The 22,445-nt window shown below is 38.3% G+C and overlaps 8 non-coding genes and 74 pseudogenes across 8 annotated transcripts; all 82 read right to left on the bottom strand.

Annotated features, from left to right (window-relative positions):
• Positions 1-62: 62 nt before the first annotated feature.
• LOC149598636 (5S ribosomal RNA) lies at positions 63-181 on the bottom strand (annotated as a pseudogene).
• Positions 182-303: 122 nt separating this feature from the next.
• LOC149598635 (5S ribosomal RNA) lies at positions 304-406 on the bottom strand (annotated as a pseudogene).
• Positions 407-543: 137 nt separating this feature from the next.
• Positions 544-662, bottom strand: LOC149598634 (5S ribosomal RNA; annotated as a pseudogene).
• Positions 663-795: 133 nt separating this feature from the next.
• LOC149598633 (5S ribosomal RNA) lies at positions 796-912 on the bottom strand (annotated as a pseudogene).
• A 122-nt stretch (positions 913-1,034) lies between these two features.
• LOC149598632 (5S ribosomal RNA) lies at positions 1,035-1,137 on the bottom strand (annotated as a pseudogene).
• A 137-nt stretch (positions 1,138-1,274) lies between these two features.
• On the bottom strand, positions 1,275-1,391 carry LOC149598631 (5S ribosomal RNA; annotated as a pseudogene).
• A 137-nt stretch (positions 1,392-1,528) lies between these two features.
• On the bottom strand, positions 1,529-1,647 carry LOC149598630 (5S ribosomal RNA; annotated as a pseudogene).
• A 134-nt stretch (positions 1,648-1,781) lies between these two features.
• Positions 1,782-1,884, bottom strand: LOC149598629 (5S ribosomal RNA; annotated as a pseudogene).
• A 137-nt stretch (positions 1,885-2,021) lies between these two features.
• On the bottom strand, positions 2,022-2,140 carry LOC149598628 (5S ribosomal RNA; annotated as a pseudogene).
• A 133-nt stretch (positions 2,141-2,273) lies between these two features.
• Positions 2,274-2,390, bottom strand: LOC149598627 (5S ribosomal RNA; annotated as a pseudogene).
• Positions 2,391-2,512: 122 nt separating this feature from the next.
• On the bottom strand, positions 2,513-2,615 carry LOC149598626 (5S ribosomal RNA; annotated as a pseudogene).
• Positions 2,616-2,752: 137 nt separating this feature from the next.
• On the bottom strand, positions 2,753-2,869 carry LOC149598625 (5S ribosomal RNA; annotated as a pseudogene).
• A 137-nt stretch (positions 2,870-3,006) lies between these two features.
• LOC149598624 (5S ribosomal RNA) lies at positions 3,007-3,125 on the bottom strand (annotated as a pseudogene).
• Positions 3,126-3,259: 134 nt separating this feature from the next.
• On the bottom strand, positions 3,260-3,376 carry LOC149598623 (5S ribosomal RNA; annotated as a pseudogene).
• Positions 3,377-3,513: 137 nt separating this feature from the next.
• On the bottom strand, positions 3,514-3,632 carry LOC149598622 (5S ribosomal RNA; annotated as a pseudogene).
• A 122-nt stretch (positions 3,633-3,754) lies between these two features.
• LOC149598621 (5S ribosomal RNA) lies at positions 3,755-3,857 on the bottom strand (annotated as a pseudogene).
• Positions 3,858-3,994: 137 nt separating this feature from the next.
• Positions 3,995-4,112, bottom strand: LOC149598620 (5S ribosomal RNA). Its single transcript, XR_016378414.1, has one exon. It is a non-coding gene; the product is annotated as a 5S ribosomal RNA (ribosomal RNA).
• Positions 4,113-4,249: 137 nt separating this feature from the next.
• On the bottom strand, positions 4,250-4,368 carry LOC149598619 (5S ribosomal RNA; annotated as a pseudogene).
• Positions 4,369-4,502: 134 nt separating this feature from the next.
• Positions 4,503-4,621, bottom strand: LOC149598618 (5S ribosomal RNA). The gene has a single exon (XR_016377986.1). It is a non-coding gene; the product is annotated as a 5S ribosomal RNA (ribosomal RNA).
• Positions 4,622-4,758: 137 nt separating this feature from the next.
• Positions 4,759-4,877, bottom strand: LOC149598617 (5S ribosomal RNA; annotated as a pseudogene).
• A 134-nt stretch (positions 4,878-5,011) lies between these two features.
• LOC149598616 (5S ribosomal RNA) lies at positions 5,012-5,128 on the bottom strand (annotated as a pseudogene).
• Positions 5,129-5,265: 137 nt separating this feature from the next.
• LOC149598615 (5S ribosomal RNA) lies at positions 5,266-5,384 on the bottom strand (annotated as a pseudogene).
• Positions 5,385-5,506: 122 nt separating this feature from the next.
• On the bottom strand, positions 5,507-5,609 carry LOC149598614 (5S ribosomal RNA; annotated as a pseudogene).
• Positions 5,610-5,746: 137 nt separating this feature from the next.
• On the bottom strand, positions 5,747-5,865 carry LOC149598613 (5S ribosomal RNA; annotated as a pseudogene).
• A 134-nt stretch (positions 5,866-5,999) lies between these two features.
• LOC149598612 (5S ribosomal RNA) lies at positions 6,000-6,116 on the bottom strand (annotated as a pseudogene).
• A 122-nt stretch (positions 6,117-6,238) lies between these two features.
• Positions 6,239-6,341, bottom strand: LOC149598611 (5S ribosomal RNA; annotated as a pseudogene).
• A 134-nt stretch (positions 6,342-6,475) lies between these two features.
• Positions 6,476-6,592, bottom strand: LOC149598610 (5S ribosomal RNA; annotated as a pseudogene).
• A 122-nt stretch (positions 6,593-6,714) lies between these two features.
• Positions 6,715-6,817, bottom strand: LOC149598609 (5S ribosomal RNA; annotated as a pseudogene).
• Positions 6,818-6,953: 136 nt separating this feature from the next.
• LOC149598608 (5S ribosomal RNA) lies at positions 6,954-7,072 on the bottom strand (annotated as a pseudogene).
• Positions 7,073-7,209: 137 nt separating this feature from the next.
• LOC149598607 (5S ribosomal RNA) lies at positions 7,210-7,328 on the bottom strand (annotated as a pseudogene).
• Positions 7,329-7,450: 122 nt separating this feature from the next.
• Positions 7,451-7,553, bottom strand: LOC149598606 (5S ribosomal RNA; annotated as a pseudogene).
• A 137-nt stretch (positions 7,554-7,690) lies between these two features.
• LOC149598605 (5S ribosomal RNA) lies at positions 7,691-7,809 on the bottom strand. The gene has a single exon (XR_016377985.1). It is a non-coding gene; the product is annotated as a 5S ribosomal RNA (ribosomal RNA).
• Positions 7,810-7,946: 137 nt separating this feature from the next.
• On the bottom strand, positions 7,947-8,065 carry LOC149598604 (5S ribosomal RNA; annotated as a pseudogene).
• Positions 8,066-8,199: 134 nt separating this feature from the next.
• Positions 8,200-8,316, bottom strand: LOC149598603 (5S ribosomal RNA; annotated as a pseudogene).
• A 122-nt stretch (positions 8,317-8,438) lies between these two features.
• LOC149598602 (5S ribosomal RNA) lies at positions 8,439-8,541 on the bottom strand (annotated as a pseudogene).
• A 137-nt stretch (positions 8,542-8,678) lies between these two features.
• On the bottom strand, positions 8,679-8,797 carry LOC149598601 (5S ribosomal RNA; annotated as a pseudogene).
• A 362-nt stretch (positions 8,798-9,159) lies between these two features.
• LOC149598600 (5S ribosomal RNA) lies at positions 9,160-9,278 on the bottom strand. The gene has a single exon (XR_016377984.1). It is a non-coding gene; the product is annotated as a 5S ribosomal RNA (ribosomal RNA).
• Positions 9,279-9,414: 136 nt separating this feature from the next.
• Positions 9,415-9,533, bottom strand: LOC149598599 (5S ribosomal RNA; annotated as a pseudogene).
• A 134-nt stretch (positions 9,534-9,667) lies between these two features.
• LOC149598598 (5S ribosomal RNA) lies at positions 9,668-9,786 on the bottom strand. Its single transcript, XR_016378695.1, has one exon. It is a non-coding gene; the product is annotated as a 5S ribosomal RNA (ribosomal RNA).
• A 134-nt stretch (positions 9,787-9,920) lies between these two features.
• LOC149598597 (5S ribosomal RNA) lies at positions 9,921-10,037 on the bottom strand (annotated as a pseudogene).
• Positions 10,038-10,174: 137 nt separating this feature from the next.
• On the bottom strand, positions 10,175-10,293 carry LOC149598596 (5S ribosomal RNA; annotated as a pseudogene).
• Positions 10,294-10,415: 122 nt separating this feature from the next.
• Positions 10,416-10,518, bottom strand: LOC149598595 (5S ribosomal RNA; annotated as a pseudogene).
• A 137-nt stretch (positions 10,519-10,655) lies between these two features.
• LOC149598594 (5S ribosomal RNA) lies at positions 10,656-10,774 on the bottom strand (annotated as a pseudogene).
• Positions 10,775-10,908: 134 nt separating this feature from the next.
• On the bottom strand, positions 10,909-11,025 carry LOC149598593 (5S ribosomal RNA; annotated as a pseudogene).
• A 122-nt stretch (positions 11,026-11,147) lies between these two features.
• Positions 11,148-11,250, bottom strand: LOC149598592 (5S ribosomal RNA; annotated as a pseudogene).
• A 134-nt stretch (positions 11,251-11,384) lies between these two features.
• Positions 11,385-11,501, bottom strand: LOC149598591 (5S ribosomal RNA; annotated as a pseudogene).
• A 122-nt stretch (positions 11,502-11,623) lies between these two features.
• LOC149598590 (5S ribosomal RNA) lies at positions 11,624-11,726 on the bottom strand (annotated as a pseudogene).
• Positions 11,727-11,862: 136 nt separating this feature from the next.
• Positions 11,863-11,981, bottom strand: LOC149598589 (5S ribosomal RNA; annotated as a pseudogene).
• A 137-nt stretch (positions 11,982-12,118) lies between these two features.
• Positions 12,119-12,237, bottom strand: LOC149598588 (5S ribosomal RNA; annotated as a pseudogene).
• A 122-nt stretch (positions 12,238-12,359) lies between these two features.
• On the bottom strand, positions 12,360-12,462 carry LOC149598587 (5S ribosomal RNA; annotated as a pseudogene).
• Positions 12,463-12,599: 137 nt separating this feature from the next.
• On the bottom strand, positions 12,600-12,718 carry LOC149598586 (5S ribosomal RNA). Its single transcript, XR_016377982.1, has one exon. It is a non-coding gene; the product is annotated as a 5S ribosomal RNA (ribosomal RNA).
• A 137-nt stretch (positions 12,719-12,855) lies between these two features.
• On the bottom strand, positions 12,856-12,974 carry LOC149598585 (5S ribosomal RNA; annotated as a pseudogene).
• Positions 12,975-13,108: 134 nt separating this feature from the next.
• LOC149598584 (5S ribosomal RNA) lies at positions 13,109-13,225 on the bottom strand (annotated as a pseudogene).
• Positions 13,226-13,347: 122 nt separating this feature from the next.
• LOC149598583 (5S ribosomal RNA) lies at positions 13,348-13,450 on the bottom strand (annotated as a pseudogene).
• A 137-nt stretch (positions 13,451-13,587) lies between these two features.
• LOC149598582 (5S ribosomal RNA) lies at positions 13,588-13,706 on the bottom strand (annotated as a pseudogene).
• A 362-nt stretch (positions 13,707-14,068) lies between these two features.
• Positions 14,069-14,187, bottom strand: LOC149598581 (5S ribosomal RNA). Its single transcript, XR_016377981.1, has one exon. It is a non-coding gene; the product is annotated as a 5S ribosomal RNA (ribosomal RNA).
• Positions 14,188-14,323: 136 nt separating this feature from the next.
• Positions 14,324-14,442, bottom strand: LOC149598580 (5S ribosomal RNA; annotated as a pseudogene).
• Positions 14,443-14,576: 134 nt separating this feature from the next.
• LOC149598579 (5S ribosomal RNA) lies at positions 14,577-14,695 on the bottom strand. Its single transcript, XR_016378694.1, has one exon. It is a non-coding gene; the product is annotated as a 5S ribosomal RNA (ribosomal RNA).
• A 137-nt stretch (positions 14,696-14,832) lies between these two features.
• LOC149598578 (5S ribosomal RNA) lies at positions 14,833-14,951 on the bottom strand (annotated as a pseudogene).
• Positions 14,952-15,085: 134 nt separating this feature from the next.
• Positions 15,086-15,202, bottom strand: LOC149598577 (5S ribosomal RNA; annotated as a pseudogene).
• An 843-nt stretch (positions 15,203-16,045) lies between these two features.
• On the bottom strand, positions 16,046-16,164 carry LOC149598576 (5S ribosomal RNA; annotated as a pseudogene).
• Positions 16,165-16,287: 123 nt separating this feature from the next.
• LOC149598575 (5S ribosomal RNA) lies at positions 16,288-16,390 on the bottom strand (annotated as a pseudogene).
• A 137-nt stretch (positions 16,391-16,527) lies between these two features.
• Positions 16,528-16,646, bottom strand: LOC149598574 (5S ribosomal RNA; annotated as a pseudogene).
• Positions 16,647-17,008: 362 nt separating this feature from the next.
• On the bottom strand, positions 17,009-17,127 carry LOC149598573 (5S ribosomal RNA; annotated as a pseudogene).
• Positions 17,128-17,250: 123 nt separating this feature from the next.
• Positions 17,251-17,353, bottom strand: LOC149598572 (5S ribosomal RNA; annotated as a pseudogene).
• A 137-nt stretch (positions 17,354-17,490) lies between these two features.
• On the bottom strand, positions 17,491-17,609 carry LOC149598571 (5S ribosomal RNA; annotated as a pseudogene).
• A 362-nt stretch (positions 17,610-17,971) lies between these two features.
• On the bottom strand, positions 17,972-18,090 carry LOC149598570 (5S ribosomal RNA; annotated as a pseudogene).
• A 123-nt stretch (positions 18,091-18,213) lies between these two features.
• On the bottom strand, positions 18,214-18,316 carry LOC149598569 (5S ribosomal RNA; annotated as a pseudogene).
• A 137-nt stretch (positions 18,317-18,453) lies between these two features.
• Positions 18,454-18,572, bottom strand: LOC149598568 (5S ribosomal RNA; annotated as a pseudogene).
• Positions 18,573-18,694: 122 nt separating this feature from the next.
• On the bottom strand, positions 18,695-18,797 carry LOC149598567 (5S ribosomal RNA; annotated as a pseudogene).
• A 135-nt stretch (positions 18,798-18,932) lies between these two features.
• Positions 18,933-19,051, bottom strand: LOC149598566 (5S ribosomal RNA; annotated as a pseudogene).
• Positions 19,052-19,412: 361 nt separating this feature from the next.
• On the bottom strand, positions 19,413-19,531 carry LOC149598565 (5S ribosomal RNA; annotated as a pseudogene).
• A 122-nt stretch (positions 19,532-19,653) lies between these two features.
• Positions 19,654-19,756, bottom strand: LOC149598564 (5S ribosomal RNA; annotated as a pseudogene).
• Positions 19,757-19,893: 137 nt separating this feature from the next.
• Positions 19,894-20,012, bottom strand: LOC149598563 (5S ribosomal RNA; annotated as a pseudogene).
• Positions 20,013-20,134: 122 nt separating this feature from the next.
• Positions 20,135-20,237, bottom strand: LOC149598562 (5S ribosomal RNA; annotated as a pseudogene).
• A 137-nt stretch (positions 20,238-20,374) lies between these two features.
• LOC149598561 (5S ribosomal RNA) lies at positions 20,375-20,493 on the bottom strand (annotated as a pseudogene).
• A 360-nt stretch (positions 20,494-20,853) lies between these two features.
• Positions 20,854-20,972, bottom strand: LOC149598560 (5S ribosomal RNA; annotated as a pseudogene).
• A 123-nt stretch (positions 20,973-21,095) lies between these two features.
• LOC149598559 (5S ribosomal RNA) lies at positions 21,096-21,198 on the bottom strand (annotated as a pseudogene).
• A 135-nt stretch (positions 21,199-21,333) lies between these two features.
• On the bottom strand, positions 21,334-21,452 carry LOC149598558 (5S ribosomal RNA; annotated as a pseudogene).
• A 362-nt stretch (positions 21,453-21,814) lies between these two features.
• Positions 21,815-21,917, bottom strand: LOC149598557 (5S ribosomal RNA; annotated as a pseudogene).
• A 137-nt stretch (positions 21,918-22,054) lies between these two features.
• LOC149598556 (5S ribosomal RNA) lies at positions 22,055-22,173 on the bottom strand (annotated as a pseudogene).
• Positions 22,174-22,296: 123 nt separating this feature from the next.
• LOC149598555 (5S ribosomal RNA) lies at positions 22,297-22,399 on the bottom strand (annotated as a pseudogene).
• Between the last annotated feature and the right edge of the window lie 46 nt (positions 22,400-22,445).

Below are 22,445 nucleotides of genomic sequence, written 5' to 3'. Positions count from 1 at the left end.
AAGAAAATATGTTGGCTTTTTTCATATCTATTGGAATTTAAAAGAGGAAAAAAAAGTGAAAAAGCCAACGGCGCGCAGTGTTCCTAAGTGGTCTCCCTCCCAAGTACTGACTGCGCTCGACGCTGCTTAACTTCGGTTATCGGACGAGAACCGGTGTTTTCAGCGTGATATGGCCGTTGCCGAGAGTGCTATTTAATAATTCGAATTTAATTAACCTTCATCTTTATAAATCAATAAGAAAAAGAAGATATGTTTGCTTTTTTCATATCTCATGGAATTTAAAAGAGGAAATAAAAGTGAAAAAGCCAACGGCACGCAAAGTTTCCAAGTACTGACTGCGCTCGACGCTGCTTAACTTCGGTGATCGGACGAGAACCGGTGTTTTCAGCGTGATATGGCTGTTGCCGAGAGTGCTAGATAATAATTCGAATTTAAATTAAGTGAGACAAATTAACCATCATCTTTTTAAAACAATAACAAAAAGAAAATATGTTTGCTTTTTTCATATCTATAGGAATTTAAAAGAGGAAAAAAAAGTGAAAAAGCCAACGGCACGCAGTGTTCCTAAGTGGTCTCCCTCCCAAGTACTGACTGCGCTCGACGCTGCTTAGCTTCGGTGATCCGTTGAGAACCGGGGTTTTCAGCGTGATATGGCCGTTGCCGAGAGTGCTAGATAATAATTCGAATTTAAATTAAGTGAGACAAATTGACCATCTTTTTAAAACAATAACAAAAAGAAAATATGTTTGCTTTTTTCATATCTATAGGAATTTAAAAGAGGAAAAAAAGTGAAAAAGCCAACGGCACGCAGTGTTCCTAAGTGGTCTCCTCCCAGTACTGACTGCGCTCGACACTGCTTAACTTCGGTGATCCGACGAGAACCGGTGTTTTCAGCGTGATATGGCCGTTGCCGAGAGTGCTATTTAATAATTCGAATTTAATTAACCTTCATCTTTATAAATCAATAAGAAAAAGAAGATATGTTTGCTTTTTTCATATCTCATGGAATTTAAAAGAGGAAATAAAAGTGAAAAAGCCAACGGCACGCAAAGTTTCCAAGTACTGACTGCGCTCGACGCTGCTTAACTTCGGTGATCGGACGAGAACCGGTGTTTTCAGCGTGATATGGCCGTTGCCGAGAGTGCTAGATAATAATTCGAATTTAAATTAAGTGAGACAAATTGACCTTCATCTTTTTAAAACAATAACAAAAAGAAAATATGTTTGCTTTTTTCATATCTTTAGGAATTTAAAAGAGGAAAAAAAAGTGAAAAAGCCAACGGCACGCAGTGTTCCTAAGTGGTCTCCTCCCAGTACTGACTGCGCTCGACGCTGCTTAACTTCGGTGATCGCACGAGAACCGGTGTTTTCAGCGTGATATGGCCGTTGCCGAGAGTGCTATTTAATAATTCGAATTTAAATTAAGTGAGACAAATTAACCTTCATCTTTTTAAAACAATAACAAAAAGAAAATATGTTTGCTTTTTTCATATCTATAGGAATTTAAAAGAGGAAAAAAAAGTGAAAAAGCCAACTTCACGCAGTGTTCCTAAGTGGTCTCCCTCCCAAGTACTGACTGCGCTCGACGCTGCTTAACTTCGGTGATCCGTTGAGAACCGGGGTTTTCAGCGTGATATGGCCGTTACCGAGAGTGCTAGATAATAATTCGAATTTAAATTAAGTGAGACAAATTGACCATCTTTTTAAAACAATAACAAAAAGAAAATATGTTTGCTTTTTTCATATCTATAGGAATTTAAAAGAGGAAATAAAAGTGAAAAAGCCAACGGCACGCAAAGTTTCCAAGTACTGACTGCGCTCGACGCTGCTTAACTTCGGTGATCGGACGAGAACCGGTGTTTTCAGCGTGATATGGCTGTTGCCGAGAGTGCTAGATAATAATTCGAATTTAAATTAAGTGAGACAAATTAACCATCATCTTTTTAAAACAATAACAAAAAGAAAATATGTTTGCTTTTTTCATATCTATAGGAATTTAAAAGAGGAAAAAAAAGTGAAAAAGCCAACGGCACGCAGTGTTCCTAAGTGGTCTCCCTCCCAAGTACTGACTGCGCTCGACGCTGCTTAGCTTCGGTGATCCGTTGAGAACCGGGGTTTTCAGCGTGATATGGCCGTTGCCGAGAGTGCTAGATAATAATTCGAATTTAAATTAAGTGAGACAAATTGACCATCTTTTTAAAACAATAACAAAAAGAAAATATGTTTGCTTTTTTCATATCTATAGGAATTTAAAAGAGGAAAAAAAGTGAAAAAGCCAACGGCACGCAGTGTTCCTAAGTGGTCTCCTCCCAGTACTGACTGCGCTCGACACTGCTTAACTTCGGTGATCCGACGAGAACCGGTGTTTTCAGCGTGATATGGCCGTTGCCGAGAGTGCTATTTAATAATTCGAATTTAATTAACCTTCATCTTTATAAATCAATAAGAAAAAGAAGATATGTTTGCTTTTTTCATATCTCATGGAATTTAAAAGAGGAAATAAAAGTGAAAAAGCCAACGGCACGCAAAGTTTCCAAGTACTGACTGCGCTCGACGCTGCTTAACTTCGGTGATCGGACGAGAACCGGTGTTTTCAGCGTGATATGGCCGTTGCCGAGAGTGCTAGATAATAATTCGAATTTAAATTAAGTGAGACAAATTGACCTTCATCTTTTTAAAACAATAACAAAAAGAAAATATGTTTGCTTTTTTCATATCTTTAGGAATTTAAAAGAGGAAAAAAAAGTGAAAAAGCCAACGGCACGCAGTGTTCCTAAGTGGTCTCCTCCCAGTACTGACTGCGCTCGACGCTGCTTAACTTCGGTGATCGCACGAGAACCGGTGTTTTCAGCGTGATATGGCCGTTGCCGAGAGTGCTATTTAATAATTCGAATTTAAATTAAGTGAGACAAATTAACCTTCATCTTTTTAAAACAATAACAAAAAGAAAATATGTTTGCTTTTTTCATATCTATAGGAATTTAAAAGAGGAAAAAAAAGTGAAAAAGCCAACTTCACGCAGTGTTCCTAAGTGGTCTCCCTCCCAAGTACTGACTGCGCTCGACGCTGCTTAACTTCGGTGATCCGTTGAGAACCGGGGTTTTCAGCGTGATATGGCCGTTACCGAGAGTGCTAGATAATAATTCGAATTTAAATTAAGTGAGACAAATTGACCATCTTTTTAAAACAATAACAAAAAGAAAATATGTTTGCTTTTTTCATATCTATAGGAATTTAAAAGAGGAAAAAAAAGTGAAAAAGCCAACGGCACGCAGTGTTCCTAAGTGGTCTCCTCCCAGAACTGACTGCGATCGACGCTGCTTAACTTCGGTGATCGCACGAGAACCGGTGTTTTCAGCGTGATATGGCCGTTGCCAAGAGTGCTATTTAATAATTCGAATTTAAATTAAGTGAGACAAATTAACCTTCATCTTTTTAAAACAATAACAAAAAGAAAATATGTTGGCTTTTTTCATATCTATTGGAATATAAAAGAGGAAAAAAAAGTGAAAAAGCCAACGGCGCGCAGTGTTCCTAAGTGGTCTCCCTCCCAAGTACTGACTGCGCTCGACGCTGCTTAACTTCGGTTATCGGACGAGAACCGGTGTTTTCAGCGTGATATGGCCGTTGCCGAGAGTGCTATTTAATAATTCGAATTTAATTAACCTTCATCTTTATAAATCAATAAGAAAAAGAAGATATGTTTGCTTTTTTCATATCTCATGGAATTTAAAAGAGGAAATAAAAGTGAAAAAGCCAACGGCACGCAAAGTTTCCAAGTACTGACTGCGCTCGACGCTGCTTAACTTCGGTGATCGGACGAGAACCGGTGTTTTCAGCGTGATATGGCTGTTGCCGAGAGTGCTAGATAATAATTCGAATTTAAATTAAGTGAGACAAATTAACCATCATCTTTTTAAAACAATAACAAAAAGAAAATATGTTTGCTTTTTTCATATCTATAGGAATTTAAAAGAGGAAAAAAAAGTGAAAAAGCCAACGGCACGCAGTGTTCCTAAGTGGTCTCCCTCCAAGTACTGACTGCGCTCGACGCTGCTTAACTTCGGTGATCCGACGAGAACCGGTGTTTTCAGCGTGATATGGCCGTTGCCGAGAATGCTAGATAATAATTCGAATTTAAATTAAGTGAGACAAATTGACCTTCATCTTTTTAAAACAATAACAAAAAGAAAATATGTTTGCTTTTTTCATATCTATAGGAATTTAAAAGAGGAAAAAAAAGTGAAAAAGCCAACGGCACGCAGTGTTCCTAAGTGGTCTCCCTCCCAAGTACTGACTGCGCTCGACGCTGCTTAACTTCGGTGATCCGTTGAGAACCGGGGTTTTCAGCGTGATATGGCCGTTACCGAGAGTGCTAGATAATAATTCGAATTTAAATTAAGTGAGACAAATTGACCATCTTTTTAAAACAATAACAAAAAGAAAATATGTTTGCTTTTTTCATATCTATAGGAATTTAAAAGAGGAAAAAAAAGTGAAAAAGCCAACGGCACGCAGTGTTCCTAAGTGGTCTCCCTCCCAAGTACTGACTGCGCTCGACGCTGCTTAACTTCGGTGATCCGACGAGAACCGGTGTTTTCAGCGTGATATGGCCGTTGCCGAGAATGCTAGATAATAATTCGAATTTAAATTAAGTGAGACAAATTGACCTTCATCTTTTTAAAACAATAACAAAAAGAAAATATGATTGCTTTTTTCATATCTATAGGAATTTAAAAGAGGAAAAAAAAGTGAAAAAGCCAACGGCACGCAGTGTTCCTAAGTGGTCTCCCTCCCAAGTACTGACTGCGCTCGACGCTGCTTAACTTCGGTGATCCGTTGAGAACCGGGGTTCTCAGCGTGATATGGCCGTTACCGAGAGTGCTAGATAATAATTCGAATTTAAATTAAGTGAGACAAATTGACCATCTTTTTAAAACAATAACAAAAAGAAAATATGTTTGCTTTTTTCATATCTATAGGAATTTAAAAGAGGAAAAAAAAGTGAAAAAGCCAACGGCACGCAGTGTTCCTAAGTGGTCTCCTCCCAGAACTGACTGCGATCGACGCTGCTTAACTTCGGTGATCGCACGAGAACCGGTGTTTTCAGCGTGATATGGCCGTTGCCGAGAGTGCTATTTAATAATTCGAATTTAAATTAAGTGAGACAAATTAACCTTCATCTTTTTAAAACAATAACAAAAAGAAAATATGTTGGCTTTTTTCATATCTATTGGAATTTAAAAGAGGAAAAAAAAGTGAAAAAGCCAACGGCGCGCAGTGTTCCTAAGTGGTCTCCCTCCCAAGTACTGACTGCGCTCGACGCTGCTTAACTTCGGTTATCGGACGAGAACCGGTGTTTTCAGCGTGATATGGCCGTTGCCGAGAGTGCTATTTAATAATTCGAATTTAATTAACCTTCATCTTTATAAATCAATAAGAAAAAGAAGATATGTTTGCTTTTTTCATATCTCATGGAATTTAAAAGCGGAAATAAAAGTGAAAAAGCCAACGGCACGCAAAGTTTCCAAGTACTGACTGCGCTCGACGCTGCTTAACTTCGGTGATCGGACGAGAACCGGTGTTTTCAGCGTGATATGGCTGTTGCCGAGAGTGCTAGATAATAATTCGAATTTAAATTAAGTGAGACAAATTAACCATCATCTTTTTAAAACAATAACAAAAAGAAAATATGTTTGCTTTTTTCATATCTATAGGAATTTAAAAGAGGAAAAAAAAGTGAAAAAGCCAACGGCACGCAGTGTTCCTAAGTGGTCTCCCTCCCAAGTACTGACTGCGCTCGACGCTGCTTAGCTTCGGTGATCCGTTGAGAACCGGGGTTTTCAGCGTGATATGGCCGTTGCCGAGAGTGCTAGATAATAATTCGAATTTAAATTAAGTGAGACAAATTGACCATCTTTTTAAAACAATAACAAAAAGAAAATATGTTTGCTTTTTTCATATCTATAGGAATTTAAAAGAGGAAAAAAAAGTGAAAAAGCCAACGGCACGCAGTGTTCCTAAGTGGTCTCCTCCCAGTACTGACTGCGCTCGACACTGCTTAACTTCGGTGATCCGACGAGAACCGGTGTTTTCAGCGTGATATGGCCGTTGCCGAGAGTGCTATTTAATAATTCGAATTTAATTAACCTTCATCTTTATAAATCAATAAGAAAAAGAAGATATGTTTGCTTTTTTCATATCTCATGGAATTTAAAAGAGGAAATAAAAGTGAAAAAGCCAACGGCACGCAAAGTTTCCAAGTACTGACTGCGCTCGACGCTGCTTAACTTCGGTGATCGGACGAGAACCGGTGTTTTCAGCGTGATATGGCCGTTGCCGAGAGTGCTAGATAATAATTCGAATTTAAATTAAGTGAGACAAATTGACCATCTTTTTAAAACAATAACAAAAAGAAAATATGTTTGCTTTTTTCATATCTATAGGAATTTAAAAGAGGAAAAAAAAGTGAAAAAGCCAACGGCACGCAGTGTTCCTAAGTGGTCTCCTCCCAGTACTGACTGCGCTCGACGCTGCTTAACTTCGGTGATCGCACGAGAACCGGTGTTTTCAGCGTGATATGGCCGTTGCCGAGAGTGCTATTTAATAATTCGAATTTAATTAACCTTCATCTTTATAAATCAATAAGAAAAAGAAGATATGTTTGCTTTTTTCATATCTCATGGAATTTAAAAGAGGAAATAAAAGTGAAAAAGCCAACGGCACGCAAAGTTTCCAAGTACTGACTGCGCTCGACGCTGCTTAACTTCGGTGATCGGACGAGAACCGGTGTTTTCAGCGTGATATGGCTGTTGCCGAGAGTGCTAGATAATAATTCGAATTTAAATTAAGTGAGACAAATTAACCATCATCTTTTTAAAACAATAACAAAAAGAAAATATGTTTGCTTTTTTCATATCTATAGGAATTTAAAAGAGAAAAAAAAGTGAAAAAGCCAACGGCACGCAGTGTTCCTAAGTGGTCTCCCTCCCAAGTACTGACTGCGCTCGACGCTTCTTAACTTCGGTGATCCGTTGAGAACCGGGGTTTTCAGCGTGATATGGCCGTTGCCGAGAATGCTAGATAATAATATGAATTTAAATTAAGTGAGACAAATTGACCTTCATCTTTTTAAAACAATAACAAAAAGAAAATATGTTGGCTTTTTTCATATCTATTGGAATTTAAAAGAGGAAAAAAAAGTGAAAAAGCCAACGGCGCGCAGTGTTCCTAAGTGGTCTCCCTCCCAAGTACTGACTGCGCTCGACGCTGCTTAACTTCGGTTATCGGACGAGAACCGGTGTTTTCAGCGTGATATGGCCGTTGCCGAGAGTGCTATTTAATAATTCGAATTTAATTAACCTTCATCTTTATAAATCAATAAGAAAAAGAAGATATGTTTGCTTTTTTCATATCTCATGGAATTTAAAAGAGGAAATAAAAGTGAAAAAGCCAACGGCACGCAAAGTTTCCAAGTACTGACTGCGCTCGACGCTGCTTAACTTCGGTGATCGGACGAGAACCGGTGTTTTCAGCGTGATATGGCTGTTGCCGAGAGTGCTAGATAATAATTCGAATTTAAATTAAGTGAGACAAATTAACCATCATCTTTTTAAAACAATAACAAAAAGAAAATATGTTTGCTTTTTTCATATCTATAGGAATTTAAAAGAGGAAAAAAAAGTGAAAAAGCCAACGGCACGCAGTGTTCCTAAGTGGTCTCCCTCCCAAGTACTGACTGCGCTCGACGCTGCTTAACTTCGGTGATCCGACGAGAACCGGTGTTTTCAGCGTGATATGGCCGTTGCCGAGAGTGCTAGATAATAATTCGAATTTAAATTAAGTGAGACAAATTAACCTTCATCTTTTTAAAACAATAACAAAAAGAAAATATGTTTGCTTTTTTCATATCTATAGGAATTTAAAAGAGGAAAAAAAAGTGAAAAAGCCAACGGCACGCAGTGTTCCTAAGTGGTCTCCCTCCCAAGTACTGACTGCGCTCGACGCTGCTTAGCTTCGGTGATCCGTTGAGAACCGGGGTTTTCAGCGTGATATGGCCGTTGCCGAGAGTGCTAGATAATAATTCGAATTTAAATTAAGTGAGACAAATTGACCATCTTTTTAAAACAATAACAAAAAGAAAATATGTTTGCTTTTTTCATATCTATAGGAATTTAAAAGAGGAAAAAAAAGTGAAAAAGCCAACGGCACGCAGTGTTCCTAAGTGGTCTCCTCCCAGTACTGACTGCGCTCGACACTGCTTAACTTCGGTGATCCGACGAGAACCGGTGTTTTCAGCGTGATATGGCCGTTGCCGAGAGTGCTATTTAATAATTCGAATTTAATTAACCTTCATCTTTATAAATCAATAAGAAAAAGAAGATATGTTTGCTTTTTTCATATCTCATGGAATTTAAAAGAGGAAATAAAAGTGAAAAAGCCAACGGCACGCAAAGTTTCCAAGTACTGACTGCGCTCGACGCTGCTTAACTTCGGTGATCGGACGAGAACCGGTGTTTTCAGCGTGATATGGCTGTTGCCGAGAGTGCTAGATAATAATTCGAATTTAAATTAAGTGAGACAAATTAACCATCATCTTTTTAAAACAATAACAAAAAGAAAATATGTTGGCTTTTTTCATATCTATTGGAATTTAAAAGAGGAAAAAAAAGTGAAAAAGCCAACGGCGCGCAGTGTTCCTAAGTGGTCTCCCTCCCAAGTACTGACTGCGCTCGACGCTGCTTAACTTCGGTTATCGGACGAGAACCGGTGTTTTCAGCGTGATATGGCCGTTGCCGAGAGTGCTATTTAATAATTCGAATTTAATTAACCTTCATCTTTATAAATCAATAAGAAAAAGAAGATATGTTTGCTTTTTTCATATCTCATGGAATTTAAAAGAGGAAATAAAAGTGAAAAAGCCAACGGCACGCAAAGTTTCCAAGTACTGACTGCGCTCGACGCTGCTTAATTTCGGTGATCGGACGAGAACCGGTGTTTTCAGCGTGATATGGCTGTTGCCGAGAGTGCTAGATAATAATTCGAATTTAAATTAAGTGAGACAAATTAACCATCATCTTTTTAAAACAATAACAAAAAGAAAATATGTTTGCTTTTTTCATATCTATAGGAATTTAAAAGAGGAAAAAAAAGTGAAAAAGCCAACGGCACGCAGTGTTCCTAAGTGGTCTCCCTCCCAAGTACTGACTGCGCTCGACGCTGCTTAACTTCGGTGATCCGACGAGAACCGGTGTTTTCAGCGTGATATGGCCGTTGCCGAGAATGCTAGATAATAATTCGAATTTAAATTAAGTGAGACAAATTGACCTTCATCTTTTTAAAACAATAACAAAAAGAAAATATGTTTGCTTTTTTCATATCTATAGGAATTTAAAAGAGGAAAAAAAGTGAAAAAGCCAACGGCACGCAGTGTTCCTAAGTGGTCTCCCTCCCAAGTACTGACTGCGCTCGACGCTGCTTAACTTCGGTGATCCGTTGAGAACCGGGGTTTTCAGCGTGATATGGCCGTTGCCGAGAGTGCTAGATAATAATTCGAATTTAAATTAAGTGAGACAAATTGACCATCTTTTTAAAACAATAACAAAAAGAAAATATGTTTGCTTTTTTCATATCTATAGGAATTTAAAAGAGGAAAAAAAAGTGAAAAAGCCAACGGCACACAGTGTTCCTAAGTGGTCTCCCTCCCAAGTACTGACTGCGCTCGACGCTGCTTAACTTCGGTGATCCGACGAGAACCGGTGTTTTCAGCGTGATATGGCCGTTGCCGAGAATGCTAGATAATAATTCGAATTTAAATTAAGTGAGACAAATTGACCATCTTTTTAAAACAATAACAAAAAGAAAATATGTTTGCTTTTTTCATATCTATAGGAATTTAAAAGAGGAAAAAAAAGTGAAAAAGCCAACGGCACGCAGTGTTCCTAAGTGGTCTCCTCCCAGAACTGACTGCGATCGACGCTGCTTAACTTCGGTGATCGCACGAGAACCGGTGTTTTCAGCGTGATATGGCCGTTGCCGAGAGTGCTATTTAATAATTCGAATTTAAATTAAGTGAGACAAATTAACCTTCATCTTTTTAAAACAATAACAAAAAGAAAATATGTTGGCTTTTTTCATATCTATTGGAATTTAAAAGAGGAAAAAAAAGTGAAAAAGCCAACGGCGCGCAGTGTTCCTAAGTGGTCTCCCTCCCAAGTACTGACTGCGCTCGACGCTGCTTAACTTCGGTTATCGGACGAGAACCGGTGTTTTCAGCGTGATATGGCCGTTGCCGAGAGTGCTATTTAATAATTCGAATTTAATTAACCTTCATCTTTATAAATCAATAAGAAAAAGAAGATATGTTTGCTTTTTTCATATCTCATGGAATTTAAAAGCGGAAATAAAAGTGAAAAAGCCAACGGCACGCAAAGTTTCCAAGTACTGACTGCGCTCGACGCTGCTTAACTTCGGTGATCGGACGAGAACCGGTGTTTTCAGCGTGATATGGCTGTTGCCGAGAGTGCTAGATAATAATTCGAATTTAAATTAAGTGAGACAAATTAACCATCATCTTTTTAAAACAATAACAAAAAGAAAATATGTTTGCTTTTTTCATATCTATAGGAATTTAAAAGAGGAAAAAAAAGTGAAAAAGCCAACGGCACGCAGTGTTCCTAAGTGGTCTCCCTCCCAAGTACTGACTGCGCTCGACGCTGCTTAGCTTCGGTGATCCGTTGAGAACCGGGGTTTTCAGCGTGATATGGCCGTTGCCGAGAGTGCTAGATAATAATTCGAATTTAAATTAAGTGAGACAAATTGACCATCTTTTTAAAACAATAACAAAAAGAAAATATGTTTGCTTTTTTCATATCTATAGGAATTTAAAAGAGGAAAAAAAAGTGAAAAAGCCAACGGCACGCAGTGTTCCTAAGTGGTCTCCTCCCAGTACTGACTGCGCTCGACACTGCTTAACTTCGGTGATCCGACGAGAACCGGTGTTTTCAGCGTGATATGGCCGTTGCCGAGAGTGCTATTTAATAATTCGAATTTAATTAACCTTCATCTTTATAAATCAATAAGAAAAAGAAGATATGTTTGCTTTTTTCATATCTCATGGAATTTAAAAGAGGAAATAAAAGTGAAAAAGCCAACGGCACGCAAAGTTTCCAAGTACTGACTGCGCTCGACGCTGCTTAACTTCGGTGATCGGACGAGAACCGGTGTTTTCAGCGTGATATGGCCGTTGCCGAGAGTGCTAGATAATAATTCGAATTTAAATTAAGTGAGACAAATTGACCATCTTTTTAAAACAATAACAAAAAGAAAATATGTTTGCTTTTTTCATATCTATAGGAATTTAAAAGAGGAAAAAAAAGTGAAAAAGCCAACGGCACGCAGTGTTCCTAAGTGGTCTCCTCCCAGTACTGACTGCGCTCGACGCTGCTTAACTTCGGTGATCGCACGAGAACCGGTGTTTTCAGCGTGATATGGCCGTTGCCGAGAGTGCTATTTAATAATTCGAATTTAATTAACCTTCATCTTTATAAATCAATAAGAAAAAGAAGATATGTTTGCTTTTTTCATATCTCATGGAATTTAAAAGAGGAAATAAAAGTGAAAAAGCCAACGGCACGCAAAGTTTCCAAGTACTGACTGCGCTCGACGCTGCTTAACTTCGGTGATCGGACGAGAACCGGTGTTTTCAGCGTGATATGGCTGTTGCCGAGAGTGCTAGATAATAATTCGAATTTAAATTAAGTGAGACAAATTAACCATCATCTTTTTAAAACAATAACAAAAAGAAAATATGTTTGCTTTTTTCATATCTATAGGAATTTAAAAGAGAAAAAAAAGTGAAAAAGCCAACGGCACGCAGTGTTCCTAAGTGGTCTCCCTCCCAAGTACTGACTGCGCTCGACGCTTCTTAACTTCGGTGATCCGTTGAGAACCGGGGTTTTCAGCGTGATATGGCCGTTGCCGAGAATGCTAGATAATAATATGAATTTAAATTAAGTGAGACAAATTGACCTTCATCTTTTTAAAACAATAACAAAAAGAAAATATGTTGGCTTTTTTCATATCTATTGGAATTTAAAAGAGGAAAAAAAAGTGAAAAAGCCAACGGCGCGCAGTGTTCCTAAGTGGTCTCCCTCCCAAGTACTGACTGCGCTCGACGCTGCTTAACTTCGGTTATCGGACGAGAACCGGTGTTTTCAGCGTGATATGGCCGTTGCCGAGAGTGCTATTTAATAATTCGAATTTAATTAACCTTCATCTTTATAAATCAATAAGAAAAAGAAGATATGTTTGCTTTTTTCATATCTCATGGAATTTAAAAGAGGAAATAAAAGTGAAAAAGCCAACGGCACGCAAAGTTTCCAAGTACTGACTGCGCTCGACGCTGCTTAACTTCGGTGATCGGACGAGAACCGGTGTTTTCAGCGTGATATGGCTGTTGCCGAGAGTGCTAGATAATAATTCGAATTTAAATTAAGTGAGACAAATTAACCATCATCTTTTTAAAACAATAACAAAAAGAAAATATGTTTGCTTTTTTCATATCTATAGGAATTTAAAAGAGGAAAAAAAAGTGAAAAAGCCAACGGCACGCAGTGTTCCTAAGTGGTCTCCCTCCCAAGTACTGACTGCGCTCGACGCTGCTTAACTTCGGTGATCCGACGAGAACCGGTGTTTTCAGCGTGATATGGCCGTTGCCGAGAGTGCTAGATAATAATTCGAATTTAAATTAAGTGAGACAAATTAACCTTCATCTTTTTAAAACAATAACAAAAAGAAAATATGTTTGCTTTTTTCATATCTATAGGAATTTAAAAGAGGAAAAAAAAGTGAAAAAGCCAACGGCACGCAGTGTTCCTAAGTGGTCTCCCTCCCAAGTACTGACTGCGCTCGACGCTGCTTAGCTTCGGTGATCCGTTGAGAACCGGGGTTTTCAGCGTGATATGGCCGTTGCCGAGAGTGCTAGATAATAATTCGAATTTAAATTAAGTGAGACAAATTGACCATCTTTTTAAAACAATAACAAAAAGAAAATATGTTTGCTTTTTTCATATCTATAGGAATTTAAAAGAGGAAAAAAAAGTGAAAAAGCCAACGGCACGCAGTGTTCCTAAGTGGTCTCCTCCCAGTACTGACTGCGCTCGACACTGCTTAACTTCGGTGATCCGACGAGAACCGGTGTTTTCAGCGTGATATGGCCGTTGCCGAGAGTGCTATTTAATAATTCGAATTTAATTAACCTTCATCTTTATAAATCAATAAGAAAAAGAAGATATGTTTGCTTTTTTCATATCTCATGGAATTTAAAAGAGGAAATAAAAGTGAAAAAGCCAACGGCACGCAAAGTTTCCAAGTACTGACTGCGCTCGACGCTGCTTAACTTCGGTGATCGGACGAGAACCGGTGTTTTCAGCGTGATATGGCTGTTGCCGAGAGTGCTAGATAATAATTCGAATTTAAATTAAGTGAGACAAATTAACCATCATCTTTTTAAAACAATAACAAAAAGAAAATATGTTGGCTTTTTTCATATCTATTGGAATTTAAAAGAGGAAAAAAAAGTGAAAAAGCCAACGGCGCGCAGTGTTCCTAAGTGGTCTCCCTCCCAAGTACTGACTGCGCTCGACGCTGCTTAACTTCGGTTATCGGACGAGAACCGGTGTTTTCAGCGTGATATGGCCGTTGCCGAGAGTGCTATTTAATAATTCGAATTTAATTAACCTTCATCTTTATAAATCAATAAGAAAAAGAAGATATGTTTGCTTTTTTCATATCTCATGGAATTTAAAAGAGGAAATAAAAGTGAAAAAGCCAACGGCACGCAAAGTTTCCAAGTACTGACTGCGCTCGACGCTGCTTAATTTCGGTGATCGGACGAGAACCGGTGTTTTCAGCGTGATATGGCTGTTGCCGAGAGTGCTAGATAATAATTCGAATTTAAATTAAGTGAGACAAATTAACCATCATCTTTTTAAAACAATAACAAAAAGAAAATATGTTTGCTTTTTTCATATCTATAGGAATTTAAAAGAGGAAAAAAAAGTGAAAAAGCCAACGGCACGCAGTGTTCCTAAGTGGTCTCCCTCCCAAGTACTGACTGCGCTCGACGCTGCTTAACTTCGGTGATCCGACGAGAACCGGTGTTTTCAGCGTGATATGGCCGTTGCCGAGAATGCTAGATAATAATTCGAATTTAAATTAAGTGAGACAAATTGACCTTCATCTTTTTAAAACAATAACAAAAAGAAAATATGTTTGCTTTTTTCATATCTATAGGAATTTAAAAGAGGAAAAAAAGTGAAAAAGCCAACGGCACGCAGTGTTCCTAAGTGGTCTCCCTCCCAAGTACTGACTGCGCTCGACGCTGCTTAACTTCGGTGATCCGTTGAGAACCGGGGTTTTCAGCGTGATATGGCCGTTGCCGAGAGTGCTAGATAATAATTCGAATTTAAATTAAGTGAGACAAATTGACCATCTTTTTAAAACAATAACAAAAAGAAAATATGTTTGCTTTTTTCATATCTATAGGAATTTAAAAGAGGAAAAAAAAGTGAAAAAGCCAACGGCACACAGTGTTCCTAAGTGGTCTCCCTCCCAAGTACTGACTGCGCTCGACGCTGCTTAACTTCGGTGATCCGACGAGAACCGGTGTTTTCAGCGTGATATGGCCGTTGCCGAGAATGCTAGATAATAATTCGAATTTAAATTAAGTGAGACAAATTGACCTTCATCTTTTTAAAACAATAACAAAAAGAAAATATGTTTGCTTTTTTCATATCTATAGGAATTTAAAAGAGGAAAAAAAAGTGAAAAAGCCAACGGCACGCAGTGTTCCTAAGTGGTCTCCCTCCCAAGTACTGACTGCGCTCGACGCTGCTTAGCTTCGGTGATCCGTTGAGAACCGGGGTTTTCAGCGTGATATGGCCGTTGCCGAGAGTGCTAGATAATAATTCGAATTTAAATTAAGTGAGACAAATTGACCATCTTTTTAAAACAATAACAAAAAGAAAATATGTTTGCCTTTTTCATATCTATAGGAATTTAAAAGAGGGAAAAAAAGTGAAAAAGCCAACGGCACGCAGTGTTCCTAAGTGGTCTCCTCCCAGTACTGACTGCGATCGACGCTGCTTAACTTCGGTGATCGCACGAGAACCGGTGTATTCAGCGTGATATGGCCGTTGCCAAGAGTGCTAGTTAATAATTTGAATTTAATTAACCTTCATCTTTATAAAACAATAACAAAAAGAAGATATGTTTGCTTTTTTCATATCTGGTGGAATTTGAGAGAGGAAACAAAAGTGAAAAAGCCAACGGCACGCAGTATTCCCAAGTACTGTATGCGCTCGAAGCTGCTTAACTTCGGTGATCGGACGTGAACCGGTGTTTTGAGCGTGATATGGCCGTTGTCGAGAGTGCTAGTTAATAATTCGAATTTAAATTAAGTGAGACAAATTAACCTTCATCATTTTAAAACAATAACAAAAAGAAAACCTGTTTGCTTTTTACATATCTATTAAAATTTAAAAGAGGAAAAAAAAGTGAAAAAGCCAACGGCACGCAGTGATCCTAAGTGGTCTCCCTCCCAAGTAATGACTGCGCTCGACGCTGCTTAACTTCGGCTATGGGACGAGAATCGGTGTATTCAGCGTGATATGGCCGTTGCCGAGAGTGCTAGTTAATAATTTGAATTTCATTAACTTTCATCTTTATAAAACAATAACAAAAAGAAGATATGTTTGCTTTTTTCATATCTGGTGGAATTTGAAAGAGGAAACAAAAGTGAAAAAGCAAACGGCACGCAGTATTCCCAAGTACTGTATGCGCTCCACGCTGCTTAACTTCGGTGATCGGACGTGAACCAGTGTTTTCAGCGTGATATGGCCGTTGCCGAAAGTGCTAGTTAATAATTCGAATTTAAATTAAGTGAGACAAATTAACCTTCATCATTTTAAAACAATAACAAAAAGAAAACATGTTTGCTTTTTTCATATCTATTAAAATTTAAAAGAGGAAAAAAAAGTGAAAAAGCCAACGGCACGCAGTGTTCCTAAGTGGTCTCCCTCCCAAGTAGTGACTGCGCTCGACGCTGCTTAACTTCGGTTATCGGACGAGAACCGGTGTATTCAGCGTGATATGGCCGTTGCCGAGAGTGCTAGTTAATAATTTGAATTTAATTAACTTTCATCTTTATAAAACAATAACAAAAAAGAAGATATGTTTGCTTTTTTCATATCTGGTGGAATTTGAAAGAGGAAACAAAAGTGAAAAAGCCAACGGCACGCAGTATTCCCAAGTACTGTATGCGCTCGACGCTGCTTAACTTCGGTGATCGGACGTGAACCGGTGTTTTCAGCGTGATATGGCCGTTGCCGAGAGTGCTAGTTAATAATTCGAATTTAAATTAAGTGAGACAAATTAACCTTCATCATTTTAAAACAATAACAAAAAGAAAACATGTTTGCTTTTTTCATATCTATTAAAATTTAAAAGAGGAAAAAAAAGTGAAAAAGCCAACAGCACGCAGTGTTCCTAAGTGGTCTCCCTCCCAAGTAATGACTGCGCTCGACGCTGCTTAACTTCGGTTATCGGACGAGAACCGGAGTATACAGCGTGATATGGCCGTTGCCGAGAGTGCTAGTTAATAATTTGAATTTAATTAACTTTCATCTTTATAAAACAATAACAAGAAGAAGATATGTTTGCTTTTTTCATATCTGGTGGAATTTGAAAGAGGAAACAAAAGTGAAAAAGCAAACGGCACGCAGTATTCCCAAGTACTGTATGCGCTCCACGCTGCTTAACTTCGGTGATCGGACGTGAACCAGTGTTTTCAGCGTGATATGGCCGTTGCCGAAAGTGCTAGTTAATAATTCGAATTTAAATTAAGTGAGACAAATTAACCTTCATCATTTTAAAACAATAACAAAAAGAAAACATGTTTGCTTTTTTCATATCTATTAAAATTTAAAAGAGGAAAAAAAAGTGAAAAAGCCAACGGCACGCAGTGTTCCTAAGTGGTCTCCCTCCCAAGTAGTGACTGCGCTCGACGCTGCTTAACTTCGGTTATCGGACGAGAACCGGTGTATTCAGCGTGATATGGCCGTTGCCGAGAGTGCTAGTTAATAATTTGAATTTAATTAACTTTCATCTTTATAAAACAATAACAAAAAAGAAGATATGTTTGCTTTTTTCATATCTGGTGGAATTTGAAAGAGGAAACAAAAGTGAAAAAGCCAACGGCACGCAGTATTCCCAAGTACTGTATGCGCTCGACGCTGCTTAACTTCGGTGATCGGACGTGAACCGGTGTTTTCAGCGTGATATGGCCGTTGCCGAGAGTGCTAGTTAATAATTCGAATTTAAATTAAGTGAGACAAATTAACCTTCATCATTTTAAAACAATAACAAAAAGAAAACATGTTTGCTTTTTTCATATCTATTAAAATTTAAAAGAGGAAAAAAAAGTGAAAAAGCCAACAGCACGCAGTGTTCCTAAGTGGTCTCCCTCCCAAGTAATGACTGCGCTCGACGCTGCTTAACTTCGGTTATCGGACGAGAACCGGAGTATACAGCGTGATATGGCCGTTGCCGAGAGTGCTAGTTAATAATTTGAATTTAATTAACTTTCATCTTTATAAAACAATAACAAAAAGAAGATATGTTTGCTTTTTTCATATCTGGTGGAATTTGAAAGAGGAAACAAAAGTGAAAAAGCAAACGGCACGCAGTATTCCCAAGTACTGTATGCGCTCCACGCTGCTTAACTTCGGTGATCGGACGTGAACCAGTGTTTTCAGCGTGATATGGCCGTTGCCGAAAGTGCTAGTTAATAATTCGAATTTAAATTAAGTGAGACAAAATAACCTTCATCATTTTAAAACAATAACAAAAAGAAAACATGTTTGCTTTTTTCATATCTATTAAAATTTAAAAGAGGAAAAAAAAGTGAAAAAGCCAACGGCACGCAGTGTTCCTAAGTGGTCTCCCTCCCAAGTAGTGACTGCGCTCGACGCTGCTTAACTTCGGTTATCGGACGAGAACCGGTGTATTCAGCGTGATATGGCCGTTGCCGAGAGTGCTAGTTAATAATTTGAATTTAATTAACTTTCATCTTTATAAAACAATAACAAAAAAGAAGATATGTTTGCTTTTTTCATATCTGGTGGAATTTGAAAGAGGAAACAAAAGTGAAAAAGCCAACGGCACGCAGTATTCCCAAGTACTGTATGCGCTCGACGCTGCTTAACTTCGGTGATCGGACGTGAACCGGTGTTTTCAGCGTGATATGGCCGTTGCCGAGAGTGCTAGTTAATAATTCGAATTTAAATTAAGTGAGACAAATTAACCTTCATCATTTTAAAACAATAACAAAAAGAAAACATGTTTGCTTTTTTCATATCTATTAAAATTTAAAAGAGGAAAAAAAAGTGAAAAAGCCAACGGCACGCAGTGTTCCTAAGTGGTCTCCCTCCCAAGTAGTGACTGCGCTCGACGCTGCTTAACTTCGGTTATCGGACGAAAACCGGTGTATTCAGCGTGATATGGCCGTTGCCAAGAGTGCTAGTTAATAATTTGAATTTAATTAACCTTCATCTTTATAAAACAATAACAAAAAGAAGATATGTTTGCTTTTTTCATATCTGGTGGAATTTGAGAGAGGAAACAAAAGTGAAAAAGCCAACGGCACGCAGTATTCCCAAGTACTGTATGCGCTCGACGCTGCTTAACTTCGGTGATCGGACGTGAACCGGTGTTTTCAGCGTGATATGGCCGTTGCCGAGAGTGCTAGTTAATAATTCGAATTTAAATTAAGTGAGACAAATTAACCTTCATCATTTTAAAACAATAACAAAAAGAAAACGTGTTTGCTTTTTTCATATCTATTAAAATTTAAAAGAGGAAAAAAGTGAAAAAGCCAACGGCACGCAGTGTTCCTAAGTGGTCTCCCTCCCAAGTAGTGACTGCGCTCGACGCTGCTTAACTTCGGTTATCGGACGAGAACCGGTGTATTCAGCGTGATATGGCCGTTGCCGAGAGTGCTAGTTAATAATTTTAATCAAATTAACTTTCATCTTTATAAAACAATAACAAAAAGAAGATATGTTTGCTTTTTTCATATCGGGTGGAATTTAAAAGAGGAAACAAAAGTGAAAAAGCCAACGGCACGCAGTATTCCCAAGTACTGACTGCGCTCGACGCTGCTAACGTCGGCGGTCGGACGAGAACCGGTGTTCTCAGCGTGATATGGCCGTTGCCGAGAGTGCTAGATAATAATTCGAATTTAAATTAAGTGAGACAAATTAACCTTCATCATTTTAAAACAATAACAAAAAGAAAACCTGTTTGCTTTTTACATATCTATTAAAATTTAAAAGAGGAAAAAAAAGTGAAAAAGCCAACGGCACGCAGTGTTCCTAAGTGGTCTCCCTCCCAAGTAATGACTGCGCTCGACGCTGCTTAACTTCGGTTATCGGACGAGAACCGGTGTATTCAGCGTGATATGGCCGTTGCCGAGAATGCTAGTTAATAATTTGAATTTAATTAACTTTCTTCTTTATAAAACAATAACAAAAAGAAGATATGTTTGCTTTTTTCATATCTGGTGGAATTTAAAAGAGGAAACAAAAGTGAAAAAGCAAACGGCACGTAGTATTCCCAAGTACTGTATGCGCTCGACGCTGCTTTACTTCGGTGATCGGACGTGAACCGGTGTTTTCAGCGTGATATGGCCGTTGCCGAGAGTGCTAGTTAATAATTCGAATTTAAATTAAGTGAGACAAATTAACCTTCATCATTTTAAAACAATAACAAAAAGAAAACATGTTTGCTTTTTTCATATCTATTAAAATTTAAAAGAGGAAAAAAAAGTGAAAAAGCCAAGGGCACGCAGTGTTCCTAAGTGGTCTCCCTCCGAAGTAGTGACTGCGCTCGACGCTGCTTAACTTCGGTTATCGGACGAGAACCGGTGTATTCAGCGTGATATGGCCGTTGCCAAGAGTGCTAGTTAATAATTTGAATTTAATTTACCTTCATCTTTATAAAACAATAACAAAAAGAAGATATGTTTGCTTTTTTCATATCTTTTGGAATTTGAGAGAGGAAACAAAAGTGAAAAAGCCAACGGCACGCAGTATTCCCAAGTACTGTATGCGCTCGACGCTGCTTAACTTCGGTGATCGGACGTGAACCGGTGTTTTCAGCGTGATATGGCCGTTGCCGAGAGTGCTAGTTAATAATTCGAATTTAAATTAAGTGAGACAAATTAACCTTCATCATTTTAAAACAATAACAAAAAGAAAACCTGTTTGCTTTTTACATATCTATTAAAATTTAAAAGAGGAAAAAAAAATGAAAAAGCCAACAGCACGCAGTGTTCCTAAGTGGTCTCCCTCCCAAGTAATGACTGCGCTCGACGCTGCTTAACTTCGGTTATCGGACGAGAACCGGTGTATTCAGCGTGATATGGCCGTTGCCGAGAATGCTAGTTAATAATTTGAATTTAATTAACTTTCTTCTTTATAAAACAATAACAAAAAGAAGATATGTTTGCTTTTTTCATATCTGGTGGAATTTAAAAGAGGAAACAAAAGTGAAAAAGCAAACGGCACGCAGTATTCCCAAGTACTGTATGCGCTCGACGCTGCTTTACTTCGGTGATCGGACGTGAACCGGTGTTTTCAGCGTGATATGGCCGTTGCCGAGAGTGCTAGTTAATAATTCGAATTTAAATTAAGTGAGACAAATTAACCTTCATCATTTTAAAACAATAACAAAAAGAAAACGTGTTTGCTTTTTTCATATCTATTAAAATTTAAAAGAGGAAAAAAGTGAAAAAGCCAACGGCACGCAGTGTTCCTAAGTGGTCTCCCTCCCAAGTAGTGACTGCGCTCGACGCTGCTTAACTTCGGTTATCGGACGAGAACCGGTGTATTCAGCGTGATATGGCCGTTGCCGAGAGTGCTAGTTAATAATTTTAATTTAATTAACTTTCATCTTTATAAAACAATAACAAAAAAGAAGATATCTTTGCTTTTTTCATATCTGGTGGAATTTAAAAGAGGAAACAAAAGTGAAAAAGCAAACGGCACGCAGTATTCCCAAGTACTGTATGCGCTCGACGCTGCTTAACTTCGGTGATCGGACGTGAACCGGTGTTTTCAGCGTGATATGGCCGTTGCCGAGAGTGCTAGTTAATAATTCGAATTTAAATTAAGTGAGACAAATTAACCTTCATCATTTTAAAACAATAACAAAAAGAAAACGTGTTTGCTTTTTTCATATCTATTAAAATTTAAAAGAGGAAAAAAGTGAAAAAGCCAACGGCACGCAGTGTTCCTAAGTGGTCTCCCTCCCAAGTAGTGACTGCGCTCGACGCTGCTTAACTTCGGTTATCGGACGAGAACCGGTGTATTCAGCGTGATATGGCCGTTGCCGAGAGTGCTAGTTAATAATTTTAATTTAATTAACTTTCATCTTTATAAAACAATAACAAAAAGAAGATATGTTTGCTTTTTTCATATCGGGTGGAATTTAAAAGAGGAAACAAAAGTGAAAAAGCCAACGGCACGCAGTATTCCCAAGTACTGACTGCGCTCGACGCTGCTAACGTCGGCGGTCGGACGAGAACCGGTGTTCTCAGCGTGATATGGCCGTTGCCGAGAGCGCTAGATAATAATTCGAATTTAAATTAAGTGAGACAAATTAACCTTCATCATTTTAAAACAATAACAAAAAGAAAACCTGTTTGCTTTTTAAATATCTATTAAAATTTAAAAGAGGAAAAAAAAAGTGAAAAAGCCAACGGCACGCAGTATTCCCAAGTACTGTATGCACTCGACGCTGCTTAACTTCGGTGATCGGACGTGAACCGGTGTTTTCAGCGTGATATGGCCGTTGCCGAGAGTGCTAGTTAATAATTCGAATTTAAATTAAGTGAGACAAATTAACCTTCATCATTTTAAAACAATAACAAAAAGAAAACGTGTTTGCTTTTTTCATATCTATTAAAATTTAAAAGAGGAAAAAAAAGTGAAAAAGCCAACGGCACGCAGTGTTCTTAAGTGGTCTCGCTCCCAAGTAGTGACTGCGCTCGACGCTGCTTAACTTCGGTTATCGAACGAGAACCGGAGTATTCAGCGTGATATGGCCGTTGCCGAGAGTGCTAGTTAATAATTTGAATTTAATTAACTTTCATCTTTATAAAACAATAACAAAAAAGAAGATATCTTTGCTTTTTTCATATCTGGTGGAATTTAAAAGAGGAAACCAAAGTGAAAAAGCAAACGGCACGCAGTATTCCCAAGTACTGTATGCGCTCGACGCTGCTTAACTTCGGTGATCGGACGTGAACCGGTGTTTTCAGCGTGATATGGCCGTTGCCGAGAGTGCTAGTTAATAATTCGAATTTAAATTAAGTGAGACAAATT

This window comes from Phalangium opilio, unplaced genomic scaffold (genome assembly GCF_054372755.1).
Source record: "Phalangium opilio isolate 3A_F unplaced genomic scaffold, DU_Popi_V2 ptg000360l_1, whole genome shotgun sequence".
Taxonomy (NCBI): Eukaryota; Metazoa; Arthropoda; class Arachnida; order Opiliones; family Phalangiidae; genus Phalangium; species Phalangium opilio.
Note: the sequence above shows the minus strand (reverse complement) of the source record. Positions and strands in the feature narration are given on the sequence as shown.